We start from the raw sequence: 24,821 nt of genomic DNA, 5'->3' as shown, positions 1-24,821 counted from the left end.
AACTTGCTCTTACAGCGACTCTTAGTTCATCATTAGGTAATTAAAATTACCATGTCATTTGCATTCTTAGTATTAAGCTCCCACATTATTATTTACATTGAAGTCAAAATTATTGGACAGCTCACGGTTTTACGAGCGCAATATATGATCAAATTGACAGGAGTGGAATTCTTTGCCCCAAGTCAATTTGTGTCCCATTTCTCTTCACTGACGCACTTTGTAATGTTTTCCTATGTCATAGGTGCTATACAAACGCAAGTTGCTTTTTGCAGACTGAATGTAATGAATGCGCCTAGGAAGTCCAGTGACAGTGCAGTTTTGAATGAGTTGCAGATTTTTGTGGGTAGGACCAAAGTTTTCCCTTGTTGGGTTGACGGGGTGGGGGGGGGGGAATCTAGAACTAAGGGGCACCGTTTTAAAAATTAACTGAACAAGTGACGTTCCATTTTTAATATGTGAGAACAGGAATTTCTAACCAACTTGTTCATTTTCTCCTGATGCTGGCAAACCAGTCCCATGTACAATACACCAAAAGGGGGCCATTAATATCTATAATTAGTTATTTATGTGAAATGAATTAACTTAATTTTTTTTCCTTCAGGAAATTGCAGGATTCCTTTCAAAAAGCAGCATTTTTGAATCATATTTTAGGATTTTTTTGTGAAAATTTATTATTTCAAAACAGGAGCCATTTCAGTGCAATTTTGTTAAGTGGCTGGTGATTCTGAACTTGCTCATGAGCAGCCCAGCTTCCCTCAAGGGCAAGGCAGTTCTATTGTTCCTGGATTTATATTCTATTTCAACGCCTCTTCATACTGCACTCTTCCACGATTGCTCTACCTCCAGGTGCATAAGAATGGAACTATGAGTGAAGCTGGTCAGCCAATTTTTAACCATATATAGAGAAGGAGGGTCCTTCATATCAAAATACATTGCGTTCTCATTCCTCTGTTATTACTCGATTTCTTTATCATATGAAAAAAGTACACATCCGGGATTACAAAGCCAGGCCTGATAATAAAACGTCACCATCAATATAAGTTAATTTTCTGGAGAATGAGCCAATCGGTTTTATCTTCAGTACAAAGTGGTTGCTTTATCAAAGTCTTTCAGCTGTTGAAAGTATTTAGCGGCACCACTTTCTGTTATCTGTTTAAAAAGTTGCTGGTCACCAACTTCCTCTTCATACATCTAAGACAAAATAGATGTGGCACAGGGCTAGCTAATTGCCTTCAATGCATAAGCTCCCGAGTTAGGACATGGATAGTGTAGATCAGTGAGCAGGGTGTGAGTTAGAACATGGACAGTGTCGGTCAGTGGGCAGGGTGTGAGTTAGAACATGGACAGTGTAGATCAGTGAGCAGGGTGTTAAGTTAGAACATGGACAGTGTTGGCCAGTGGGGATGGTGTGAGTAAGAACATGGACAATGCTGGTCAGTGAGCAGGGTGTGAGTTAGAACATGGACAGTGCTGGTCAGTGAGCAGGGTGTGAGTTAGAACATGGACAATGCTGGTCAGTGAGCAGGGTGTGAGTTAGAACATGGACAGTGCTGGTCAGTGAGCAGGGTGTGAGTTAGAACATGGACAGTCTTGGCCAGTGGGCATGGTGTTGAGTTAGAACATGGGCAGTGTAGATCAGTGAGCAGGGTGTGAGTTAGAACATGGACAGCAGAGTGCGAGACCAGCCTGGAAGATACTGATTTAGTCAAGTCTAGAGGTAGGTGATGCTGGTGTGAGGGGTTCCGCAGCCGATGAGCTACGGCAAGCGCAAACCTGGGCAAACGTAAGGAGGTGGAAGTAGGCGGTCTTAGTGATGATGTGCATATTTGGCATAAGGCGATCGTGGGTCATATATTACACCAATGCCGCAAACAGTCTAGTTCAGCCTCAGGCAGTTGCCACGGAGAAGGACTGAGTCAGTGACTAAGAAATATAATTTGTCGGGCAGCACGGTGGCACAGTGGTTAGCACTGCAGTCACATGGCACCGAGGTCCCAGGTTCGATCCCGGCTCTGGGTCACTGTCTGTGTGGAGTTTGCACATTCTCCCCGTGTTTGTGTGGGCTTCGCCCCCACAACCCAAAACAATGTGCAAGGTAGGTGGATTGAACACACTAAATTGCCCCTTAATTGGAAAAAATTAATTGGGTACTCTAAATTTATTTTTAAAAATATATAATTTGTGATGGGGACCAAAGACAAAGTTTTCCCAATATTTAGTTGCAGGAAGATTTTTTTCATCCAATAAAGGATGCCGGACAAGCAGTGTGGTAACTTAGAGCAGATTGGGGGTGTGGGGAAATCTAGAGAATGGTGGTGAGATGGAGCATACCTATGAAAACTGATGCCATGATTTTGGACGTAGAAACTTGCACCACAAAAAGGCTATTAATGTAATAATAATAAACTTTATTATAAGTAGGCTTACATTCACAATGCAATGAAGTTACTGTGAAAATACCCTAGTCACACAGGCGCCTGTTCGGGTACACAGAGCGAGAATTCAGAATGTCCAAATTACCTAACAACACGTTTTTCGGGACTTGTGGGAGGAAACCGGAGCATCCGGAGGAAACCCACGCAGACACAGGGAGAACGTGCAGACTCCACACAGATAGTGACCCAAGCTGGGAATCGAATCTGGGACCCTGACGCTGTTAAGTGACAGTGCTAACCACTGTGCTACCATGCCACCCTGTGTTCGGTCAATTGCGGATCGATACGAGTTCTCAGGGATTATAGCGTTAAGAGACATGGAACAAAGGTGAATAACTGTAGCAGAAGTACAGATTAGCCATGATCTAACTGAATAATGGAATGCACTTGAAGGGCTGAATGGCCTCCAGCTGAGCTGCACGGCCTACAATTCTATGAAGGGTTTATTTGACAGGATATTCATTTTCATGTATCTGTCATCAGCCATAACCCACTGTTAACAGGAAGTCTGGTTAGATTGCAGATGTGAAATACCTTGTGGCTTTTCACCTCACTGATGGGAAAAATGAAATGATATAAACAGCAAACTGCAACATAACTGAAGTGTGAAGAATGAGCTATAGGGAAATCAGATTTCAGAACTGAAACAAGTTCAACGGAACTGCAAACTGCCACATGTCAGGCTTCTGAATTATGTCAATAATTAATGCTCAAGCGATATTTGCACTGTTGAACTCTGCCAATTACAGCCCTTGGTGTCACTGAACGGCAGAGCGAAAAGCAGACAACCCCACGGCTGTCGCAAGCTGCACCACTGACAATCAAGAGAAGATTGGAGTGCGACACAGAGACAATGGCAACATCAGAGTATAGACCCACAGAAAATAGCCCCACACCTTTTTGCCAGAAAGCACGGCAAGGTCAGAGAGCAGGAAGTACATTTTCTGGACAAGGTCTTGAGGACAGATCGGAAATATATATTTTCAAATTGCATATTTGGGGTGTATCGATTGCAGCTCAGCAGACAATATTGATTTTAGTGACTAAAGCAGCCACATGTTTCTCAGGTTGTTGCAAATTAATGTGTAAGTGTAGGTGCTGAGGGTTAAAGGGAAGGTCACCGGCGGTTATTACATTTGGTGAGAGATAGAAGGAAATTCTCAGAACTGGCCTTAATTGTCTATGATTGAGACTGGGGGATAAGGATGCCACAAGTGATGGCACAGTGATGGAATAGGGTGGGCAGGGAATGGGCCACGAATATGGGTGGCAGAGTTCTACGGAGGGAGACATTTATGGGGTGGCAGGTCGGTAGTGCCTTCGCAGAGTGCAAAGAGACTTACAATGAAGAATCTAATCACCCAGGGTGAGAAGTCACTCAGTGCAGTGGCTCAGGGAGGAAATCTCAGGCAGAAACTTGGTGAAGAGCAGGAGTGAATGAAGACTTTGAAGATGAGGAGATACACTGAAGATAGATGATGGCCTAGGAAGCCTTTCATCCTTAGGCAATTCATTTCCAATGGCACCTGTAAAAATCTATTTTAGTGGCTATTAAGTCAGATGTCGGATAAATTTGGTTGAAATTAAAACTTCAACTCAGAAGAAATTTCAGCAGCTCAGGTTTGTCTTACGGTTAATGGGAAACTCTTACTGGCCTGTACAGAGTAGAGCAAGGTCACTCCAGGATAAACTTTACAAAAATGATTCTGTGGTTAATACAGGGCACGATTAAAACAAGCCCAAGTATGTCAAATTCAGCAAGAATTGAATTATTCAAGGGATGTGAGTGTCACCAGTCGGGTCATCATTAATTGCCCATTCCCAATTGCCCTTGTGAGGTCGGTATGCCGGGCAGCTGGCTCGTGATGTGGAGTGATGTCAACAGCGTGGGTTTAATTCCCATTCCTGCTGAGGCCTTCTCAACCTTGCCCCTCGCCTGGAGTGGTTAAATCATCACACAAAAGAGACTGCAGCCAATGGTCATCTGTGACTGTGGCAAATTTCACTTCACCTTGAGGGTGGTGGTGAGTTGCCTTCTTGAACCGCTGTGGTGTAGTTACACCCACAGTGCTTCTGCGGAGGGAGGTCCAGGATTTTGACTCAGAGACAGTTAAGAACAATATATTTCCAAGTCATGATGGTGAGTGGCTTGGAGGGGAACCTCCAGGTGGTGGTGTTCCTCCGTGTTTGCTGTCCCTGTCCTACTAGATGGTAGTGGTCATGGGTTTGGATGGGGTCGTCTATGGAGTTCTGCTGAGTTCCTGTAGTGCATAGAATCGTAGAATCCCTACAGTGCTGAAGGAGGCCATTCAGCCCATAGAGTCTGCACCGACCCTCCGAAGGAGCACCCCACTTAGCCCCATGCCCCCACCCCAAAGGGGCTGGTTTAGCACAGAGCTAAATCGCTGGCTTTGAAAGCAGACCAAGGCAGGCCAGCAGCACGGTTCAATTCCCGTACCAGCCTCCCTGAACAGGCAGTGGAATGTGGCGACTAGGGGCTTTTCACAGTAACTTCATTTGAAGCCTACTTGTGACAATAAGCGATTTTCATTTCATTTCATCCCCGTAACCCCATCTTTTGTGCACTCAGCGGCAATTTAGCATGGCCAATAAACCTAACCTGCACATCTTTAGACTGTAGGAGGAAACCAGAGCACCAGGAGGAACCCACGCAGGCACAGGGAGAAAGTGCAAACTCCACACAGACAGTCACCCAAGTTCGGAATTGAACCCAGGTGCCTGGCGCTGTGAGCTTGTGGATGGGTACACATTGGTTGTAAAGCACTTTGGGAGGTTCAATGCTTATGACTATGCTACCCCAATTTTTATTTTTGTAAAAGCTGCTAACAATACTGTGTAAGCATACATCATTTAGCCAGCTTCCTGTGGACCCAGTTTGTTTGGTCAACGGTCAAGATGCACTGCTCCCCGAGAAGCAGAAGGCACATCCAAGGAACATGTGGCCAGATCCCCAAACTTGTGATTGGTGCTGAAATTAAAATCTCTCCAATTGGGTCCATTTCCAAAAGAACTTCCCCTGTGCTGGCATGATTTAGGTTGTAGTTTCGGAATTATGTAGGAAATGCAAATAAATGTCATATTTAGAATTCATGCAGTCCATCTGCATGGAGCAGCATATTCAATTATTTTATACAAAAGACCATGCCCACAAAATACTTGCTAACTTTGCAATGCCAGAATGCAAGCAATTGTCTACATTAAAAAAAAATATCAGCATTGATAGAAGTAGAGTTGAACAGGGAGAGGCAAGCAGTACAATTAATTTTTGGTAAAGGGCGGCATGGTGGCACAGTGGTTAGCACTGCCGCCTCAGTGCTGAGAACCCAGTTTCATCCCAGTCCCGGGTCACTTTCTGTGTGATGTTTGCACATTCTCCCCATGTCTGCGTGGGTCTCACCCCCACAACCCAAAACGGTGTGTAGGGTAGATGGATTGGCCACGCTAAATTGCACCTTAGTGGAAAACGTTGATACTCTAAAAATGTATTAAAAAATACTTTGTGATTTCAATCACAAGTAATTTTTTAAAAATCAGCCGACATGCTTAGAACCTTCTCTATATATTTAATGAAATATACAATTTTATATCACTACTACAGGGGGGCTTCTTAAAACAATATATAGACAGTCCAACTAGGGAAGGGGCGGTACTGGACCTGGTATTGGGGAATGAGCCCGGCCAGGTGGTAGATGTTTCAGTAGGGGAGCATTTCGGTAACAGTGACCACAATTCAGTAAGTTTTAAAGTACTGGTGGACAAGGATAAGAGTGGTCCTAGGATGAATGTGCTAAATTGGGGGAAGGCTAATTATAACAATATTAGGCGGGAACTGAAGAACATAGATTGGGGGCGGATGTTTGAGGGCAAATCAACATCTGACATGTGGGAGGCTTTCAAGTGGCAGTTGAAAGGGATTCAGGACCGGCATGTTCCTGTGAGGAAGAAGGATAAATACGGCAATTTTCGGGAACCTTGGATGACGAGAGATATTGTAGGCCTCGTCAAAAAGAAAAAGGAGGCATTTATCAGGGCTAAAAGGCTGGGAACAGTCGAAGCCTGCTTGGAATATAAGGAAAGTAGGAAGGAACTTAAGCAAGGAGTCAGGAGGGCTAGAAGGGGTCATGAAAAGTCATTGGCAAATAGGGTTAAGGAAAATCCCAAGGCTTTTTACACGTACATAAAAAGCAAAAGGGTAGCCAGGGAAAGGGTTGGCCCACTGAAGGATAGGCAAGGGAATCTATGTGTGGAGCCAGAGGAAATGGGCGAGGTACTAAATGAATACTTTGCATCAGTATTCACCAAAGAGAAGGAATTGGTAGATGTTGAGTCTGGAGAAGGGTGTGTAGATAGCCTGGGTCACATTGAGATCCAAAAAGAAGAGGTGTTGGGTGTCTTAAAAAATATTAAGGTAGATAAGTCCCCAGGGCCTGATGGGATCTACCCCAGAATACTGAAGGAGGCTGGAGAGGAAATTGCTGAGGCCTTGACGGAAATCTTTGGATCCTCGCTGTCTTCGGGGGATGTCCCGGAGGACTGGAGAATAGCCAATGTTGTTCCTCTGTTTAAGAAGGGTAGCAAGGATAATCCCGGGAACTACAGGCCGGTGAGCCTTACTTCAGTGGTAGGGAAATTACTGGAGAGAATTCTTCGAGACAGGATCTACTCCCATTTGGAAGCAAATGGACGTATTAGTGAGAGGCAGCACGGTTTTGTGAAGGGGAGGTCGTGTCTCACTAACTTGATAGAGTTTTTCGAGGAGGTCACTAAGATGATTGATGCAGGTAGGGCAGTGGATGTTGTCTATATGGACTTCAGTAAGGCCTTTGACAAAGTCCCTCATGGTAGACTAGTACAAAAGGTGAAGTCACACGGGATCAGGGGTGAGCTGGCAAGGTGGATACAGAACTGGCTAGGCCATAGAAGGCAGAGAGTAGCAATGGAAGGATGCTTTTCTAATTGGAGGGCTGTGACCAGTGGTGTTCCACAGGGATCAGTGCTGGGGCCTTTGCTCTTTGTAGTATATATAAATGATTTGGAGGAAAATGTAACTGGTCTGATTAGTAAGTTTGCAGACGACACAAAGGTTGGTGGAATTGCGGATAGCGATGAGGACTGTCGGAGGATACAGCAGGATTTAGATTGTTTGGAGACTTGGGCGGAGAGATGGCAGATGGAGTTTAATCCGGACAAATGTGAGGTAATGCATTTTGGAAGGTCTAATGCAGGTAGGGAATATACGGTGAATGGTAGAACCCTCAAGAGTATTGGAAGTCAAAGAGATCTAGGAGTACAGGTCCACAGGTCACTGAAAGGGGCAACACAGGTGGAGAAGGTAGTCAAGAAGGCATATGGCATGCTTGCCTTCATTGGCCGGGGCATTGAGTATAAGAATTGGCAAGTCATGTTGCAGCTGTATAGAACCTTAGTTAGGCCACACTTGGGAGTACAGTGTTCAATTCTGGTCGCCACACTACCAGAAGGACGTGGAGGCTTTAGAGAGGGTGCAGAAGAGATTTACCAGAATGTTGCCTGGTATGGAGGGCATTAGCTATGAGGAGCGGTTGAATAAACTCGGTTTGTTCTCACTGGAACGAAGGAGGTTGAGGGGAGACCTGATAGAGGTATACAAAATTATGAGGGGCATAGACAGAGTGGATAGTCAGAGGCTTTTCCCCAGGGTAGAGGGGTCAATTACTAGGGGGCATAGGTTTAAGGTGAGAGGGGCAAGGTTTAGAGTAGATGTACGAGGCAAGTATTTTACGCAGAGGGTAGTGGGTGCCTGGAACTCGCTACCGGAGGAGGTGGTGGAAGCAGGGACGATTGTGACATTTAAGGGGCATCTTGACAAATACATGAATAGGATGGGAATAGAGGGATACGGACCCAGGAAGCGGAGAAGATTGTAGTTTAGTCGGGCAGCATGGTCGGCACGGGCTTGGAGGGCCGAAGGGCCTGTTCCTGTGCTGTACATTTCTTTGTTCTTTGTACTTATCAGATTCCTGGATGCTGAACAAATTGTTTCAATCATCAGGAATCTGCATTGGGTGGAGGAAGAAATATTTGGTTAGAAACAGAAACTAAAACGTTCGCTGCCTTGTGCAGTTCTGAACCATTAAATGCTTCACACAATAAATTAACTTGCTTTTGGACAGCAGCGGATCATTCCAGGTTATTGACCGGACTGCATTTGTTAACAAGAGCGAGGGCCAGCTTTGCATAGCTGTCAGTCACTGCGTTCAAACAGCTAATTCAGGGCAGATCCCCCAGAGTCCACTGCACAGGAGGGGTTTGGCTTCACACCAACACTGCTTGGAAAACCAACCACACTCACCCGAAGTGCAGGCGTTGCCCATTATTGCTTTGAATATGCACTTTCTAACAGGTGCGGCAGCTTGCCACAGGCCTGGAGTAAGGAACTCTACGCTGGAATGTAACGGCAGCCCAACTCCAGCCCAAATTCATCAGAGACTGAAACTTGGGCAGGAGGGAATCTCACATCACTTCATTTAAGAGTCTGTTCTAGCTGCACAACCGATTTTCATGGCATAAACGTTTAGCATTCAAACAACACAACCTTAATGATAAGAAACCCTCAATTGCATTTCTCAGTTTAAACTCTAAACTATCTTTTCAATCTTCAGAAAATAGGCTAGAGCACAAAATCAGAATTGAATTAAACAACCTGGCATCTTGCATTCAAGATAGGGAGAGGTGGAATTTCTATTCAAAACCCTGGTTAGACCTTACTTGAAGTATTGTGAGCAGTTCTGGGCACCACACCTTAGGAAGGATATTTTAACCTTGGAGGGAGTGCAATGTAGGTTTACAAAAATGACACCTGGATTACAGGAATTGAGTTACGAGGAGAGATTTCTCAAATCAGACCTGTTTTTCACTAGAATTTGGAAGGTTAAGGGGTGATCGGATCGAAGTATTCAATATATTAACAGGGAAAGATAAGAGTTGATAAAGACAAACAATTTCCACTGTTTGGAGCTTCTAAAACTAGGGGCATAGTCTAAAAATTTGGCTGGACCATTCAGGAGAGATGTTAGGAAGACCTTCTTCACTCAAAGGGGTGGTAGAGATTTGGAACTCTCTCCCACAAACAGCAGTTGAAGTTAGAACAGTAGTTAATTTAAATCTGAGATAGCTAGATTTTTGTTAACAAAGACATTAAGAGATATGGGCCAAAGACAAGTATGTGGCGTTAAGTCACAGATCAGCCATGATCTTATTTAAATGATGGGACAGGCTAGAGGGGCTAAATGGCCTACTCCTGCTCCTATGTTCTTTTCTCTTTGGAACCCCCTTCCTCAGAGAGCAGTGGGAACTGGGTCATTGAATATATTCATGGATATGTTAGACAGGGATGAGGGTCTTCAGTTATGGGGGCGGGGTGGTTGGAAAAATTAGGACTGTTTTCCTTAAAAAACAGTGAAGATTCTGAGGTGATCTAATGGAGGTTTCCAAGATTATGAGCAGTTCTGATTGAGTAAATCAGGCAAACCTCTGAGTGAGTGAGTGAGTGTGAGATAATAAATAACCAAAGCCACTGATTCAAAATCATTGACATTAGATCTAAATCATAGAATTTACAGTGCAGAAGGAGGCCATTCGGCCCATTGAGTCTGCACCGGCTCCTGGAAGGAGCACCGTACCCAAGCCCACACTTCCACCCTATTCCCTATCCCCATCACCCAGTAACCCCACCAAACACGAAGGGCAATTTTGGACACTAAGGGCAATTTTGCGTGGCCAATCCACCTAACCTGCACATCTTTGGACTGTGGGAGGAAACCGGAGCACCCGGAGGAAATCCACACAAACACAGGGAGAACGTGCAGAATCCGCACATATAGTAACCCAAGCTGGGAATCGAACCTGGGACACTGGAGCTGTGAAGCAATTGTGCTAACCACTATGCTACCGTGCTGCCCTTCCTCTTGTCAAAGGAGGTTAATATTTTCCTTCCTCGTAACATGTTGCTCCGGCATGCTAACTTTATGTGATTCATTTTTGTGTTGTTAATGATGCTCCTTCCTATTTGCCAAGATCAAATTGGTTGCAGCGTAAATGATCCAGCTCTCCTCCAGCCAATTCCAAGCTGCTATTGAGGGTAATGAAGAAAGTGCCACAGCAGGATGCGAATAGGCTAGGGATGGACTAGGGCAAGTGGGGAAGTAACCATTACCTCAGCCAAGTTAAAACTCTTTTTTTAAAAAGCATACCCAATTATTTTCTTTCCAATTAAGGGGTAATTTTAGCATAGCCAATGCACCTAGCCTGCACATCTTTGGGTTGTGGGATAAAATCTCTGCCTGAACTGTGCACCACAGCTCTCAATTGCAATCAAGCACAATTCAGGTTATTGTCAAAATTTCTATTATCAAATCCATGCAACTCTTTCATGAATCGACCAGGAGGCCTCAGATATTGTTATATCCTTGCCATTTGTTTTCACAGTTCCTTGCACAGAGGAATAGTTGAGGAGGCCAAGCGTGTCTTCTCCAGAGTTTCGAAGAATGAGAGGCGATTCATTGAAACTGACAATGCTCTTACAGGGTGTGACAGGGTAGATGAGCATAGGATATGGATGCAGGGACCAGGGATACAGGCTCAGGAGAAGGGGCTAAGCTAAGGAGGAATTTCTTCACTCAAAATGTGGTGAATCTTTGGAATTCTCTCCCCGAGAGGGCTGTAGAGTCTGAGTCAATGGGTGTGTTCGAAACTGAGATTGATAGATTTCTGGATACTAATGACATCAAGTGATATGGGAATAGTGGCGGGGAATGGCATAAAGGTAGATGATTAGCCAGGATCGGTTTAAATTACTTCGTCCATATGGGGAGGGAAGGTGGCCAGAGTTAGAAAGGTGCTGCTACAGAGGGGAAGGCAGGCAGGGGGTTTGGGTCTTCCGCACCTGATGTATTACTACTGGGCGGCGAATGTGGAGAAGGTGCGGAGCTGGGTCAGAGGGGTTGATTCCCAGTGGGTCAGAATGGAGGAGTGTTTGTGCAGGGGGTCGGGACTGGAAGCACTAGCAACAGCGCAGCTCCCGATAGCCCTGGGGAAATACTCGGGAGTCCGGTAATAATACCTTCATTGAGAATTTGGAGGCAGTTTCACCAACACTTCGGGTTGGGGGCAGGGTCATGGGAAATGCCGATTCGGGGGAACCAAAGATTTGAGCCAGGGAGGTGGGATGGAAATTTTCGGAAATGGGAGGAGAAGGGGATTAAGACACTAAAACATTTGTTTCTTAGGGGTTGGTTTGCACGATTGAAGGAGCTGGAAGCGAAGTATGTGCTGGAGCAGGGAGAAATGTTTAGATACATGCAGGTTCGAGATTTTGCCAGGAAGGAGATACAGAGCTTCCCGGTGGAGCCGGCCTCAACATTGCTGGAGGAGGTGCTGACAACAGGAGGACTGGAGAAGGGGGTAGTGTCAGCAGTTTACAAAGCTATTTTGGAAGAGGAGAAGGCACCACTGGAAGGGATCAAAGCAAAGTGGGAGGAAGAGTTGGGAGAGGATATAGAGCAGGGGTTCTGGTGGGAGGTGATCCGGAGAGTGAATGCCTCCACCTCATGCGCGAGGTTGGGGCTGATACAGCTGAAGGTGGTATACAGAGCACACTTCACGAGGGCGAGGATGAGCCGATTCTTTGAAGGAGTAGAAGATGTGTGTGAACGTTGCGGGAGGGGCCCCGCTAATCACGTTCATATGTTTTGGTCCTGTCCAAAGCTAGAGGATTACTGGAAGGAGGTTTATAGGGTAATTTCTAAAGTGGTGCACGTGAAATTGGACTCAGGGGCCCCCGGGAGGCCATATTCGGGGTGTCGGACCAGCCAGGGTTGGAAACGGATGGGGAGGCAGATGTTGTAGCCTTTGCCTTGTTGATCGCCCGAAGGCGGATCCTGATAGGTTGGAGAACAACCTCTCCACCCTGTGCCCTGGCATGGCGGGGGGGGCCTGATGCAATTCCTGACTCTTGAGAAGGTTACGTTTAAACTGAGGGGAAGGATGGAGGGGTTCTACAATTCATGGGCATTATTCATTGTGCACTTTCAAGAACTGGATAACATCGAACATTAGTTGGGGCGGGTGGGTGGGAGGGTTGGGGGGCTGTGTGTGTTAATGGCGACTATGGGTGATCACTAATTCCTTTTTGCCATTTGTTTGTGTGAACATGCGGGCTGATGTTTGGGGTTTGGTGGGAGGATGGGATCGTTGTTATTGATATGGGGACTGACATATTTGTTACCGATTATTGATTTGTCACTGATTAACCGACTCGTTGGTCTAGGGGTAAGATTCTCGCTTCGGGGGCACAAAAATGTGAGAGGTCCCGGGTTCAAATCCCGGACGAGCCCTTTGATGTTGTTTCTTGGGGCAGCACGGTAGCATTGTGGATAGCACAATTGCTTCACAGCTCCAGGGTCCCAGGTTCAATTCCGGCTTGCGTCACTGTCTGTGCGGAGTCTGCACATCCTCCCCGTGTGTGCGTGGGTTTCCTCCGGGTGCTCCGGTTTCCTCCCACAGTCCAAAGATGTGCAGGTTAGGTGGATTGGCCATGATAAATTGCCCTTAGTGTCCAAAATTGCCCTTAGTGTTGGGTGGGGTTGCTGGGTTATGGGGATAGGGTGGAGGTATTGACCTTGGGTAGTGTGCTCTTTCCAAGAGCCGGTGCAGACTCGATGGGCTGAATGGCCTCCTTCTGCACTGTAAATTCTATGATAATCTATGATTGTTTATTGCTGTTGGGTGTAAATTTGGGAGAAAATGTGAAAAAGGAGGAGAATAAAAATTTTTTTTTAATTTTTTTTTTAAACGATCGGTTTGAACGGCTTGACTTGTTTAATGGCCTACTCCTGCTCCTATGTTGACATATTTTAGACTTTGGGTTCATTGTGCTGCGTAATATCACAATTTTGGAAAAAGTGTTCTGCTGAACTCGAAATTTTCTTGATGCACAAAATCTTTTGACATCACCAATTCCGATATTGCTGTGTTACACAAATTCAAATTGGATATTTCACCTTTTTTGAGCAGGAAACAAGTGGATGGCCAACCTAATAAGGATCAAAATGAGACAGGTTTTTGGTTTCCTACGTTTGCAATATAAATCCACTTAGAATGAAGAGCAGATTCAGAGATAAACAAAACAAACACTGGCCTTATAATATCCTCAAAAATTGTCTTTCAATTCTTAACTGAAAGTTATCAGAGGGGAGTACCAAACACGTTTTTCTATTTCACCGCCGGGTCGGAGAATCGCCGGGGGCTGGCGTGAATCCCGCCCCCGCCGGTTGCCGAATTCTCCACCACCGGATATTCGGCGGGGGCGGGAATCGCGCCACGCCGGTTGGCGGGCACACCCCCCCCCGCGATTCTCCGGCCCGGATGGGCCGAAGTCCCGCCGCTAAAATGCCTGTCCCGCCGGCGTAGATTAAACCACCTACCTTACCGGCGGGACAAGGCGGCGCGGGCGGGCTCCGGGGTCCTGGGGCGATCTGGCCCCAGGGGGTGCCCCCACGGTTGCCTGGCCCGCGATCGAGGCCCACCGATCCGCGGGCGGGCCTGTGCCGTGGGGGCACTCTTTCCCTTCCGCATTCGCCACGGTCTCCACCATGGCGGAGGCGGAAGAGACTCCCTCCACAGCGCATGCGCGGGAATGCCGTCAGCGGCCGCTAACGCTCCTGCGCATGCGCCGCCTGGAGATGTCATTTCCGTGCCAGCTGGCGGGGCACCAAAGGCCTTTTCCGCCAGCTGGCGGGGTGGAAATTTGTCCGGCGCCGGCCTAGCCCCTTAAGGTTGGGGCTCGGCCCCCAAAGATGCGGAGTATTCCGCACCTTTGGGGCGGCACGATACCCAACTGATTTGCGCCGTTTTGGGCGCCAGTCGGTGGACATCGCGCCGTTTCCGGAGAATTTCGCCCCAGGAGTCTCATTCCTTTAGCTTTAAATTGTTGTCAGAGTTTTAACAACGAAATTAATTTGTTTCTTTCCCCCCCACCTCTCTCTTCCTTAATTGACTTCTCTTTTTATTTTACTTTCCATACCTGATTTGACATTGAATCCACTTCCTGGTTTAATCAGTGGTACCATAGGCAGAAACTTATGTTTTTCCAAAAGTTACAACAATCTTCGGACCATAAGAAACATTATTCTTTTGATTGCGAGCTTATTCAGCCTGGCTGCTCAAAAAATAATTGCCAGGGAAAGCAGAGAAGTATTTGATTCCCATTTTCTCCACCCAGCTAAAGAAAACAGCAGTAAAATACAAATCTATAAGACAACAGCCATCTGGTATTCATTCCCATTCCTACATTAAGAATGTCAACAGGCTATTTCCAATGTACCACAACTAACTCTAATCCACACACAGCTTGGGATACTGGGGTAACTGCAGCACTGTAAAACGAAGGATTGAACCAAACTCCCTCCTGATAAATATATAGCTTGGCACCATAGAACCCCTACAGTCCAGAGGAGGCCATTCGGCCCATCAAGTCTGCATTGACACTCTGAACGAGCACCCTGCCGAGGCCTACTCTCCAGCACTATCCCTGTAACTCCACCCAACCTACACATCTTTGAACACTAAGGGGTAATTTTGCATGGCCAATCCACGTAACCTACACATCTTTGGAATGTGGAAAGAAATCAGAGCAACCGAAGGAAATCCACGCAGACACGGGGAGAACTTGCGAACTCCACGCGGAGTCAGCCAAGGCCGGATTTGAACCCGGGTCACTGTTGTTGTGAGGCAGCATTGCTAACCATTGTGACGCCTATCTGACAAAACAGAATTTTTCTTTTGCACTCAAACTGATGATTTACTTAGGTACCACATCGTTTCATATTAGAGAATGATAATCTTCATTAACTAAAACATTAGAATTCCTAGCTATCCTGCCATAGTGAGCAGAAGAGGCATCCTAGATCAGTTGACTGGTGGAGTAAGACCAACAGCGCAAATTCAATTCCTAATGTTATTCATGTAGGCCCTGCCTTCTCAACATTGCCCCGGCCGGAGGGGTGATGATCTTCAGGTTAAATCACCACCGGTTGGCTCTCTCCCTCAAAGGGGAAAGCAGCCTAATGTCATCTGTGACTATGGTGACGTTACCTTTACACAGAACTCTAGTGGGTGTAGAGTTTTCCCACTATTGATGGTATCTCGTAAAAAGGACCAGGCAGCAATGGAAACCCACATTTCTGCGAGCCGGTTTTGGTCTCCACTCCCTGTTTACCTATAAGAATCTCGGAGGCTGCAGCTTAGCAACAGCAGCTGAAGAAAACCGGAGAGAACCGCATACAAAGTGCCGCTATTCTTTGTTTGATGTCACCTCTCTGGGATGCCAAGAAAAATGTTGCTTCATAGCTCAATCACCAGGATATGCAACATAACTCATTCCTTCATCATCCATCCTCCAATCTACAACTTCCCAGTATGGCCCTGCCTTGGTCAGGAGCTATTCATAAGGAAATAAAGTATTTGACTGCACATCCTGCACGGCAGTATGTACTCATTACATTCAGGGTTAGATCCCCCTCCCTTGCTCCCAGTCGAGGGTGGAAAATCTTGAATCATGCATTACTTCTTCTCAGTTTCTGTTTGTGGCTGTGTTTTTTTTTTCCATACTCATTCAGGCTGACGAGCCTCAACTCAGCAGGTTTTACAATAAATACCACACAGCGTACAAGGAGGAAACCACCACAATGTTTTATCGGAGGAATTCAGAAGCAACTTCCAAGAAAGAAAAGATACAAATCGTGAACAAAATCAATATGAAACTTTTAAGGGTAAATTTCCATATCCTTTACGTATTTGAATATCTCTCGCACACAAAACATCTCTGCAAAAAGCAGTCTATGCAAATGCAATCAACAGTATCACCAACCTGCCACTATAATTAACACAGGTACACAGACAGCCTCTACATAGAACGAGGAGTTTGGCGCTCACTTGATAACATGAGTCGTTTAGCTCATCTGCAGCATTCCTCGGACTGAAACAAGGATTGGCCACTGAGGATTTTTATATTCACCTGAGGAAGGAGCAGTGCTCCGAATGTTAGTGTTTGAAACAAACCTGTTGGACTTTAACCTGGTATTGTAAGACTTCTTGCCGATCTTTATATTGTCCAATGAACAGCTGCTAGCGAGTACCAACAGCACCTTTTCGACCTTTGGAATCTATTTTAACAACCTGTTTCTGTGCTTTAAAGGTGTTATAACCTGCCTACTTACCATTGGCTGGGGACTAATGACAATCCCACAATCCTGTGGGAGTATGAGCTTCCCCAATGAGGGGGCGGAGAAACCATTAGTCAACTCCAAGTATAAATAAAGCTGGCCAGTTTGGAAACAGCAGGAAGGAGTGTGCAGCATATATATATAATATATATATATATATATATATATGTTATTGTAAATAAATGGTATTACTTTGTATCCTTAAAACTCGTGCTGGATTCTTCATGGCCCTCACAAAACTGGTGACAAAGGTTAAAGTGAATAGCTGTCTACGCTGCTGAAGCCACCTCCCTGGATTTTTGTTGGATACAGGTTGGAAGTTGTTTTCTATTATACCATTCCTCTGTACGGACGTTTGGATGTTTTTGATGCTGCGCTGGAAAGCTGCAACCAGTACACACAACGGATGCGTTACTATTTCCGGGCAAACAATATCACCGTAAACGAGCGCCAGGTGGTCATATTGCTCACCGCCTGCGGCCCGCATACGTTTGGGGTGATTAGGAGCTTTACGTACCCAGCTGTGCCGGATACCAAAACGTTCGATGAACTTGTGAATATAGTGGGGCAACATTTTAACCCAACCCCGTCCACGATAGTCCAGCGTTACCGGTTTAATACCGCTGAGAGGACCCCTGGAGAATCCCTTGCCGATTTTCTATCCAGGCTACGCATGATTGCGGAGTACTGTGACTATGGTGAGACCTTGTCAGAAATGTTACGCGACCGTTTGGTTTGCGGTATTAACAATGCGGCCACCCAGAGAATGTTGTTAGCTGAGCCAACATTGACTTTTCAACAGGCCATTCAAATAGTATTGTCCCAAGAGAGCGCAGAACGAGGAGTACAGGAGCTACAGGGAATGGAAGTGCATGCCTTGGGGCGCAACCCCTTCCGTCCGAAAACGCCCCCCCGCACTCCTGCGGTACCTTGGGCGAGGCAACATCCGGACTGACGCCAGTGGCCGTCGGACATTCCTCCCCGAAGGGAGCCTCCTCCAGAAGGATGAGGAGCCATGTCCGTGTCAGACTTGTAGGCGCCGACCCCGTCGTGGACGGCGGTCCTGGGGGCGCCAGAGGCGCCGTTGGTCCGACCGAAACTGGGACCAGCCCAGGGGCCATAACTGGGACCAGCCCAGGGGCCGTACCTTCCATGTGGATGAACCTGCGGCGACTACCCCTGAGGACGTGGAGACGGAGGACGACTGCCTGCAGCTGCATTGTGTGGCAGCTCCCCGTGTGGCCCCCATTAAGGTGACAGTACGGGTCAATGACCACCCGCTTGTGATGGAGTTGGACACTGGCGCAGCGGTCTCCGTGATCGCCCAGAGGACATTCGACCGCATCAAGCAGGGTATACAGACCCTTACATTAACCGACTCACAGGCCAGGTTGGCCACCTACACGGGGGAACCACTGGACATTGCAGGAACTCCAATGACCCCTTTTGTTTATGGACGCCAGGAGGGGCGTTTCCCCCTTATCGTGGTGCGCGGCCATGGGCCCAGCCTGTTGGGTCGGGACTGGTTGCGCCATTTGCGGTTGCAATGGCAGCACATCCTCCAAACAGTTTCTGAAGGGTTGACTGAGGTGCTAGGACGATACCCAGATGTATTCCAGCCTGGTTTGGGGAAAATAAAAGGGGCCGTAGCCCGTATCCAAGTCGAACCAGGAGCCACGCTGCGCTATTTCCGGGCGCGCCCGGTGCCTTACGCCTTGCTCGAGAAGGTAGAAGGGGAGCTCACTCATTTGGAGAGTTTGGGTATTATCAGGCCCGTCCGTTTTGCTGACTGGGCAGCACCAATTGTACCTGTAATGAAGCCAGATGCCACAGTTCGCTTGTGTGGCGACTATAAACTTACAGTGAATACGGCTTCCCGACTCGACCGATATCCAATGCCTCGCATCAAGGATCGCTACGCGAAGCTTGCAGGTGGACTCTCGTTCACAAAATTAGATATGAGTCACGCCTACCTGCAGTTGGAGCTGGACCCTGCCTCCCGACCATATGTAACGATTAATACACACCGGGGCCTGTAAGAATATACACGGTTGCCCTTTGGAGTATCCTCTGCCTGCGTAATTTTTCAACGTGTTATGGAGGGCATTTTGAGAGGTTTACCACGTGTTGCTGTCTACTTAGATGACGTTTTGATTACAGGGACGTCGGAGCAGGAACATTTGGAAAATCTGGAGGCTGTCCTTAGACACCTTTCGGAGGCTGGAGTCCGTTTACGTCGCACAAAGTGCGTATTTCAGGCAAAGGGAGTAGTCTATCTAGGTTAGCGGGTGGACCGCGAAGGTTTGCACCCCGTCGCAGAGAAGGTGCGTGCAATTCAACAGGCCCCCGCCCTGACTGACACTTCGCATCTTCGTTCTTTTCTCGGTCTCGTAAACTATTACGGGAAGTTCCTCCCCAATCTGGCAACTACGCTGGCCCCATTGCACCTTCTGCTAAAGAAAAATCACACCTGGGTTTGGGGTCCACTGCAAGAAACTGCTTACCGGCGGGTAAAGCAACAATTGTCGTCGTCTGGGTTACTAACCCACTATGATCCTGGAAAGCCTTTGCTCATCACATGTGATGCATCCCCGTATGGTATTGGGGCCATCCTGTCCCACAAGATGGAGAACGGGGCCGAGCGACCAATAGCTTTCGCCTCCCGCACATTGACTGCAGCGGAGAAAAAGTACGCGCAGATCGAGAAGGAGGGCCTGGCAGTGGTTTTTGCGGTGAAACGCTTCCACCAGTACGTGTATGGCCGCCATTTCACTATCGTGACTGATCATAAGCCTCTGCTGGGACTTTTCAGAGAGGATAAGCCAATACCGCCCATTGCTTACGCACGGATCCAGCGCTGGGTTTTGTTGCTTGCTGCATACGAGTATTCTCTGGAGCACAAACCAGGTATGCAGATAGCAAATGTCGACGCACTGAGCCGATTGCCTTTATCGACCGGCCCCATGTCGACCCCCACGACCGGTGAGGTGGTTGCAACCCTAAATTTTATGGACACCTTGCCTGTCACGGCATCACAGATCCGTGAGTGGACCCAGACTGAGCTAGTCCTGTCAAATGTTCGGCACATAGTCCTGTATGGTGGGCAGCATAGACAGCTCCCAGGTGAGTTGCGGGCATTTTCCTCCAAGCTGTCAGAATTCAGCGTGGAAGACGGCATCCTCTTGTGGGGGACGCGTGTGATTGTCTCGGAAAAAGGCCAGGAGCTGATACTAACAGACTTGCACAATGGGCATCCAGGTGTGACCAAAATGAAAATGTTGGCCCGGAGTTATGTCTGGTGGCCAGGCCTCAACACCGACATTGAGAAGGTGGCCCAAAACTGCTCCATTTGCCAGGAGCATCAGAAGCTTCCGCCGGCCGCGCCCCTACATCACTGGGAATGGCCAGGGCGGCCTTGGGCAGGCTTGCATGCAGATTTCGCAGGCCCTTTTCAAGGATCCATGTTCCTTCTATTAAATGACGCCCAGTCTAAATGGCTAGAGGTGCATAAGATGCAGGGGACAACGTCCTGCGCAACAATTCAAAAGATGCGTTTGGCATTTAGTACGCATGGCCTCCCCGAGGTGCTGGTCACGGATAACGGCACTCCATTCACGAGTGAGGAGTTTGCGAGGTTCACGAAGATGAACGGCATACGCCATATCCACACTGTCCCTTACCACCCGGCTTCAAATGGGTTGGCAGAGCGCGCAGTGCAGACATTCAAAAGAGGCCTAAAGAAGCAGTCTTCCGGATCAATGGACACGAGACTGGCTCGCTTTTTGTTTACGTATAGGACCACCCCCCATGTGGTGACTGGGGTAGCTCCCGCAGAACTCCTAATGGGCCGGAGACTACGCACCCGCCTTAGTATGGTTTTCCCGGACATTGGCGCAAAAGTACGCAGCACACAAGAACGGCAGGGACAGGGATTTTCTCGGCATCGGCCGATTCGGCAGTTTGCGCCCGGTGATCCAGTGTTCGTTCGGAATTTTTCTGGTGGTGCCCAGTGGGTTCCTGGTGTAATCTTTCGCCAAACAGGCCCTATATCTTACCAGGTGCAAGCCCAGGGTCGTCTCTAGCGCAAACCTGCACAATCGTCCACTGGTGCCTCACTCGAAGCCTGCGCAGGTCGTTACAGAACCGAATGGAGATAGAGACGCTGACATGACGGAGGCAGCAGACTCTGACTCCGAGATGGAGACACAGGATGCATCAGAGGGGGAATCCTCGGGTCCACGGGCCGTGGATGTACAACCGTTGCGCCGTTCATCACGGAAGCGCCGGTCTCCGTCTCGTTACACGCCGCCTGATCCAGCGCCGCGTGCAAATGGTGTCCGGCCTGCGGTAAAACGAGTCCGATGCCCTCCTTCGCCAGGGTCTTCGGTGGATTCCTTGGACTTTGGGGGGGAGGGATGTTATAACCTGCCTACTTACCATTGGCTGGGGACTAATGACAATCCCACAATTCTGTAGGAGTATGAGCTTCCCCAATGAGGGGGGGGGCGGAGAAACCATTAGTAAACTCCAAGTATAAATAAAGCTGGCCAGTTTGGAAACAGCAGGAAGGAGTGTGCAGCAAGGGAAGTTGCTGCTGCGGTTATATATATATATATGTTATTGTAAATAAATGTTATTACTTTGTATCCTTAAAACTCGTGCTGGATTCTTCGTGGCCCTCACAAAAAAAGGAAACTGATAAGTTGTCCCAGCAGCCCTTGCTCTCATTAGATACCATGATACTATAAACCTCACTGCATGACCGTTCACCTCAAAAGAGCTGCAAAATGTAACCTCCAATGTCAACATTTCAGGGTTAAAATGCTTTCAGAAGGCAAAACCTATTGATTCAGCTCCTATTCTCAATCCCTGTCCTCTCTAATGCTAATCAAGCACTGTAGAAGCCAAGGCCTGAATTTCTTGCCCGTTGAGCGTGAAGCGTGCTTCTGGCCATGATCGGCCAGAAGGAAACACACGCTGGGATAGGCTCAGTGCTGCCGGGGAGGGCGGGCACTGAGAAGAGGGAAGGTGCGGGCTAGTACTCCCAATGGGCTCCCTCAAGGGATCAGCCGCTGTGGAGCTATCGCAGGGAGCTGCTGATCTGTGCAAAATAATTTCCGATGGAAAAACGCGGCAATCTGTGCCTGCGCAGCACATACAAACACAAATCTCAGTCCCCAGATACCTTTGTCAATTTCTTTTCAGTCCTGACATTTTATCCCGCCCTGGAACGCCATTGCAGCTAAAACGTAAAGGTCATCTGGCCAATCGGCCCGCCCATCAACAGTAAGTCTATATGTCAAACCAGGTCGGTCAAGGCAGCCTTGAGGAGGAGTTCAGAGAATGTATTTGTGATAGTTTCCTTAGAACATAGAACATAGAACAATACAGCGCAGTACAGGCCCTTCGGCCCATGATGTTGCACCGAAACAAAAGCCATCTAACCTACACTATGCCATTATCATCCATATGTTTATCCAATAAACTTTTAAATGCCCTCAATGTTGGCGAGTTCACTACTGTAGCAGGTAGGGCATTCCACGGCCTCACTACTCTTTGCGTAAAGAACCTACCTCTGACCTCTGTCCTATATCTATTACCCCTCAGTTTAAAGTTATGTCCCCTCGTGCCAGCCATATCCATCCGCGGGAGAAGGCTCTCACTGTCCACCCTATCCAACCCCCTGATCATTTTGTATGCCTCTATTAAGTCTCCTCTTAACCTTCTTCTCTCCAACTAAAACAACTTCAAGTCCATCAGCCTTTCCTCATAAGATTTTCCCTCCATACCAGGCAACATCCTGGTAAATCTCCTCTGCACCCGCTCCAAAGCCTCCACGTCCTTCCTATAATGCGGTGACCAGAACTGTGCGCAATACTCCAAATGCGGCCGTACCAGAGTTCTGTACAGCTGCAACATGACCTCCCGACTCCGGAACTCAATCCCTCTACCAATAAAGGCCAACACTCCATAGGCTTTCTTCACAACCCTATCAACCTGGGTGGCAACTTTCAGGGATCTATGTACATGGACACCTAGATCCCTCTGCTCATCCACACTTTCAAGAACTTTACCATTAGCCAAATATTCCGCATTCCTGTTATTCCTTCCAAAGTGAATCACCTCACACTTCTCTACATTAAACTCCATTTGCCACCTCTCAGCCCAGCTCTGCAGCTTATCTATATCCCTCTGTAACCTGCTACATCCTTCCACACTATCGACAACACCACCGACTTTAGTATCGTCTGCAAATTTACTCACCCACCCTTCTGCGCCTTCCTCTAGGTCATTGATAAAAATGACAAACAGCAACGGCCCCAGAACAGATCCTTGTGGTACTCCACTTGTGACTGTACTCCATTCTGAATATTTCCCATCAACCACCACCCTCTGTCTTCTTTCAGCTAGCTAATTTCTGATCCACATCTCGAAATCACCCTCAATCCCCAGCCTCTGTATTTTTTGCAATAGCCTACCGTGGGGAACCTTATCAAACGCTTTGCTGAAATCCATATACACCACATCAACTGCTCTACCCTCGTCTACCTGTTCAGTCACCTTCTCAAAGAATTCAATAAGGTTTGTGAGGCATGACCTACCCTTCACAAAGCCATGCTAACTATCCCTGATCATATTATTCCTATCTAGATGATTATAAATCTTGTCTCTTATAATCCCCTCCAAGACTTTACCCACTCTAACGTGAGTTTCACCGGTCTATAGTTGCTGGGGTTGCCTTGAATAGTATGTAATGGAACAATCGAGGGAGCAAGCTATCTTAGCTCTGGCCCTGTGTAATGAGAGAGGAATAATTAATGATCTCATAGTTCGGGATCCTCTCGGAAGGAGCGATCACAGTATGGTTGAATTTAAAATACAGATGGAGGGTGAGGAAGGTAAAATCCAATACCACTGTCTGGTGCTTAAACAAAGGAAATGACAATGGGATGAGGGAGGAGTTCACTAAAACTAAACACTGGTAGCAAAGACTTTATGGTGGGGCGATTGAGGAACAGTGGAGGACTTTTAAAGCAATTTTTCACAGTGATCAGCAAAAGCATTTACTACTGAGAAGGAAGGACTGTAGGAAAAGGGATAATCAGCCATGGATATCTAAGTAAATAAAGGAGGGTATCAAATTGAAAGATACAAAGTGGCAAAAATTAGTGGGAAACTAGAGGATTGGGAATTCTTTAACGGTCAACAGAATGCCTCGAAAAAAGCTATAAAGAAAAGTAAGATAGATTATGACAGTAAACTAGCTAAGAATATAAAAACAGATAGCAAAAGTTTCTATAAACATATAAAACAAAAAAAGTGACTAAGGTAAACATTGGCCCTTTAGAAGATGAGAAGGGGACTTTAATGGGAAATGAGGAAATGGCCGAGGCATTGAACAGGTATTTTGTGTCGGCCTTCACAGTGGAAGACACAAATAACATGCCATTAACTGATGGAAAGGAGGCTATGGCAGATGAGGAACTAAGAACAGTCATTATCACCAAGGAGGTAATGTTGGGAAAGCTAATGGGGCTAAAGGTAGACAAGTCTCCTGGCCCTCATGGAATGCATCCCAGCATATTAAAAAAGAGATGGCGGGGGAAATAGCAAATGCACTCATGATAATTAACCAAAATTCGCTGGACTCTGGGACGGTTCCAACAGATTGGCAAACCGCAAATATGACGCCACTGTTTATAAAAAAGGAGGTAGATAAAAGACAGATAACTATAGACCGGTTAGCTTAACTTGTATAGTGGGGAAAATGCTTGAATCCATCATCAAGGAAGAAATAGTGAGACATTTGGATAGAAATTGTCCCATTGGGCAGACACATCATGGGTTCATGAAAGGCAGGTCATGTTTAAGTAATTTAGTGGAATTCTTTGAGGGCATTATGAGCACAGTGGACAAAGGGGAACCAGTGGAGATGGTGTATCTGGTTTCCAGAAGGCATTCGACAAGGTGCCTCACAATAAGCTTCTTGATTAGATAAAGGTGCTCGACATTAAGGGTAATGTATTAGCATGGATAGAGGATTGGTTAACTAACAAAAAGCAAAAAGTGGGGATAAATGGGTGTTTTTCTGTTTGGCGATCAG

The 24,821-nt window shown here is 47.0% G+C and overlaps 1 protein-coding gene across 6 annotated transcripts in view; it reads right to left on the bottom strand.

Moving 5' to 3' along the window:
• The window catches only part of actn1 (actinin, alpha 1), a 292,127-nt gene that overhangs the window by 180,685 nt on the left and 86,621 nt on the right, over positions 1-24,821 (bottom strand). The window lies entirely within an intron of this gene.

This window comes from Scyliorhinus torazame, chromosome 2 (genome assembly GCF_047496885.1).
Source record: "Scyliorhinus torazame isolate Kashiwa2021f chromosome 2, sScyTor2.1, whole genome shotgun sequence".
Taxonomy (NCBI): domain Eukaryota; kingdom Metazoa; phylum Chordata; class Chondrichthyes; order Carcharhiniformes; family Scyliorhinidae; genus Scyliorhinus; species Scyliorhinus torazame.
This window is presented reverse-complemented; position numbering and strand designations above follow the sequence as displayed.